Source organism: Miscanthus floridulus, chromosome 19, assembly GCF_019320115.1.
Source record: "Miscanthus floridulus cultivar M001 chromosome 19, ASM1932011v1, whole genome shotgun sequence".
Classification (NCBI taxonomy): Eukaryota; Viridiplantae; Streptophyta; class Magnoliopsida; order Poales; family Poaceae; genus Miscanthus; species Miscanthus floridulus.
Window position 1 is genome coordinate 25,704,198 of NC_089598.1, and position 4,549 is coordinate 25,708,746.

The window sequence follows — 4,549 nt, forward strand, 5'->3', positions numbered from 1 at the left end:
TAGCTAGAGCACAATGGGCTACGGGTCAACGAGCATAGCCTGTGCAGCCAGCAGCACAACTGCTGACACAACGTAGGAGTCCACGTGCGAGATGGACGCTGGTGGGAGGCCGAAGGACGCGTGCAAGATGGACGGACGTGGCCACTGGACTCGCTAACGAACGCCAGGTGCGTCCTCCATTCATCCCTAGCAGCACGGCCCAAGATACGGCCCCACTTGTTGGTCATGTGGCGCTCCCCGAGGTGGTCGCCATGGCAGAGCTCTCGCATGGAGCGGTAGACGGTGGCCATGCTCCGTAGCTTCGCCGACAGGGGAGTGAGCTGCTGCTGCCGTAGCTCATGAGCGTCGCCGGCCACGCTGCTCGTCGTGTCCCTGCAGGAGCCACCTGACGAAGGTGGCTCGCCCCACAGCCTGTGTGCTCGCCCCTATCTCGCCGCGTCCGCCGGCAAGAACTCGCTGCCGTCATTGAGCCACCAGACGAAACTCGCTATGAGCCACCGCTTGGGATGGAACTCGAGGTCATGCTCCATCGGGTCGTAGCTGATGTGTACGCAAGCACTGACCGTGTCGCTGCCCGCCGAGGGCGCGCTTCGAGGGTGCGTGGTGCGGCTGCTGGGGAGGAGGAGGGTCGCGGCGGAGGGCGTCTTCTTCTCCCGGTCGTAGCGAGAAGGGCGACGCCAAGGCACGGGGCCCCACACGCCGATCTCCATCACCCACCTCACCGTCTCCATCTCAACCTGTTGCCATGCATGCACGCTGCTCTGCGAGGCCGTCGCGCAGCGCCTCTTCCCCAACGGCTCTGCGCCCGAGCTCGTCGCGGACCTTGAGGTCTTCATCTCGGCGCGCGCGTGCGAGATGATCGTGTACACCCACGTCGCTTCCATGGCCATGAAGAACTACAAGGAGCTCTTCATCAAGCATGACGCTGACTACTTCAACGCCTACCTCGCTGATGTCAAGTCTGGGAAGAAGCGGATTCCCACGGGCGCGCTGCTCCTACACGAGAATGGCGGCGGCGTGGCTGACCTACGGTGGCAGCGAATGGTCACGACATGTGCGTGCTCGGCAAGCTGACAAACTGTGTTCGGGAGCATGTCTGGCCTACCCATGGACATGTGCATGGCCCTGGGCGTTTGGAGATCCTGACGCTGCCGATGAGCACGCAGTCTCCGATCTTGGGCTGAGCCCTGTTCCACGAACAAGCTAAACCAGCTACTCTGTGTCCTCAGGCATGGCCTCCGCGGCGACCTACAACAGTGCCCCACCAGTGGCCACTCAACGCTCACGCTTGCTGGCGCGGATGGTGGTGGCTACAACCTACGAGCCAGTGCTTGCGTTCCGTTCGCGCGCTGGCCGCCGAGGACGAGCGCCACCGCTCCAGCTCGCCACGTGGGCGAGCGCTCCTCCGCAGCAGGAGAGCTCATTCTAACGAAGTAGCTGGATCCTTAACACCTATACGCGTACGTGTATGCATATATGTCTGGCAATGCGCCTATATATGTAGCAGGGGTAGAAAATGGCATGAATGAAAGAGAGATAAAATTATAATGACAGATATTTGAATAAGCGAATTGTAACGTCGCTTCTCAAAACTTCAGGAATTATAATGGCTTGAATAAAAAAAAACTTTTTCTTTTGTCTGCCTTTAAGGATAAAAGCATTAGAGTCTCCAAGGTGAGAAGTAGGCTTCACGTTGGTTCTTCCCCTACCCTGTACCTAGGGCTGGACAAATACTCAACGGCTCGTCAACTCGTTTGACTCGTGTCCAGCTCAGCTCAGTTCGTTTTAATTTTTTCACGAGCTGAGTTGGGAAGTCTAGCTCGCTGTTTTAAACTAGTTAGTTTGAGCCAGCTCGCGAGCCACTCATGAGCTCAAACGAACTGAGGCCTATCAGCCCACAACCATAAATCTAGAAGATGGTGATGCTGACCTAGAAGTGTACACCTATTCTATTGATATGCAATCCTTATTTTCAGTTATTTCATATGAATTTTGATTTTATAATTGTTGTGGTACTTAAATGTTGATTTATGAATTGTTTCTTAGGGAGAAGATGATGACGCTGACATTAAATTTGTGGACTTTTCTAAGTCTGTGGTGGCAAGCAACTAGTAAGTATGTTGGAACTACATGAATCATAGATGGACTAGTTATGTTACATGATTAATACTTTTGATGAACCTGATATATATTAATTATGTATGATTACATAATGCTAAAACGTCACCTTTTGGATTATTGTGGCATGAACATTATAAATATGCGTGTCCTTTTTTTTATAGCTCGCGAGCTAAACGAACCACCAGCTCAAGCACGCTAACGAGCCAAGCTTAACGAGCTGAGCTGCGCTGACTCATTAGCCTGACAAGCGACCTCGACCTGGACCGAGCCGAGCCGGCTCGATATTCAGCCCACCCATGCCCCTTCCATCCCCTCCAATCCGCTTCCGCAAGCTCCTTTGACAAGATCATAGATCGGCAGCTTCCCAGCTGATCTGAAGCTTTCATCCGTTCAGAATCGCCTGAGATCGACATCTGCCCGGTAAATTTCTTCCACTTTCTACGTGCCCTCTCCCCTCCTTCCTAATCGCAAAATCCCACCGCCTGCCACCGATTCACTGTCCCGTCCTCCCCAAGATGCTTTACCTACTTGAGGAACCACACAGATTCACTCTTCTCGACTCCCTCGCTCATTTCCTGTTTCCACTCAACACCATGGAAATCCATCTCTCCCAAGCCGCCAGATCCACCCATCCTGCCTACTCCTCCAGATCCACCTGTCGCCGCCGCCGAGACGGAGCACCGGGACCGGGCACAGCTGGTCCAGCCACAGTCGTCGGGTCGCCCCACCACGCCAAGCCGGCAACTGCAGGGCCCGCGTCCACCCAGGCTGAACGTCCGGATGCAATCGCACGCCATCAAGACGCCCTCGGGGTTTGGGGTTCCGCCCCAGCACCAGCGCTCGGGCAGGGGAGGCGGGACCACCACCACCAAAACCCCGCAGCCCAGCCAGGCGCCCGTCATCATCTACGACGCTTCGGCCAAGGTCATCCACGCCAAGCCGAGCGAGTTCATGGCGTTCGTGCAGTGGCTCACGGACCCCGGTGGATCCGGCACGCCGCCGCTGCCGCAGTCGCCCAACGTGCAGTCGCAGCAGGGCCAGCCACAGTACGAGCGCCACATGGTGCACGACGACGACGACGACGCACTGCTGGGCCAAGCGTTCCTGCCCCCGAGCTGCTGCCTCTCACCGTCCGCGGCCATGTCCCCCGGCCCAGCGCCTGGCCACCAGGCACCATCGAGAGGTCTGGTGCGCCCCATGCCCGCGCCGGCGCCGGACTACGACGTCGACGGCACCCTCGTGGCCGCGCGCCACCCCTGCATCATGTCCCTGCTGCCGCCGGCCGCCGCGTCGGGGCTGTTCTCGCCGCTGCCCTTCGTCATCGCAATAATGCGATGCCGGAGCACTGTCCAGCCATCCTCTCTGTCATTGAGGACGGCCGGATCTACATCTCCGATGATAGGCCTCCGATGCAGGGCCCATATCTCCAATGCCCTCACCATGACTCTACGCACCCTGCTCTCCGAAGGTTGGCAAGGGTGCTGACGTTCAGCATCTGTTCCCCCAGCACCCTCCCAACGGTGCAGATGAGAATCAAGGTGTCAATCTTGACGGATTGCGGTCTCCGACTACTCCTGTGGCTCTACAGCGCCACCAAGACGCTACCACTCAGGCTCTGGCGCCAGCCTTCAAGGCACCACGGGGGCCATGAGTTTACTGGCATGGAACTGCCGAGGCTCAGGCGGGAGCCTTCGCAGTTCCAAGATGACACACCTTGCCCGCCTAATCAGTTCCACTAATGCACAGGTATGTTTTATCTCTGAAACCAGAAACTCCACCATTAAAAAAAACTGCTCTTATGAACCGTTTTAGTTCATTTGATGCGTTTGTAGTTCCAGCGCAAGGCCAGTCGGGAGGCCTTTGGCTAATTTGGAACAATGATGTAGATCTCACTGTTGTAGACCACTGTCACTACTATATCATGGCTAGCATGAAGCAGTCGGTCTTATATGCATCTATGGTGATCCCCATCACCGTGCCACTGATAATATCTGGAGTCAAGTGCAAAATTTTGTTGTTAATAATCGCAACTTGCCTATGTTTTGTATGGGGGATATGAACAATATCATGCATGTTAATGAAAAGTTAGGTCCTAGGGCTGCTGATGTTAGACGTATTGCAATTTTTTGTTCACATGTTAAGGAATGTGGTCTTATTGATATGGGTTATAATGGTCCGGCATACACTTGGACTAACAAATGTTTCAGCACCACGCCCACGTATGAAAGACTTGATCGCTGCCTAGGATATGCGGAATGGTGTTTGGCGTTTCCGATGACTACGATCTACCATTTGCCGATGCTTCGCAGCGACCATGCTCCTATCCTGGTGGTTCTAAACTCTAAAAGATTCCGAACTAACAAGCCATTCTGCTTTGAAAATTGGTGGTTGCTTGAACAGGAATATCAGATGGTGGCTCAGAAGAGTT

At 55.1% G+C, this 4,549-nt stretch overlaps 1 pseudogene; it reads left to right on the forward strand.

The window, feature by feature from the left end:
* Positions 1–2,592: 2,592 nt before the first annotated feature.
* Positions 2,593–3,606, forward strand: LOC136525751 (vegetative cell wall protein gp1-like; annotated as a pseudogene).
* Positions 3,607–4,549: the final 943 nt, after the last annotated feature.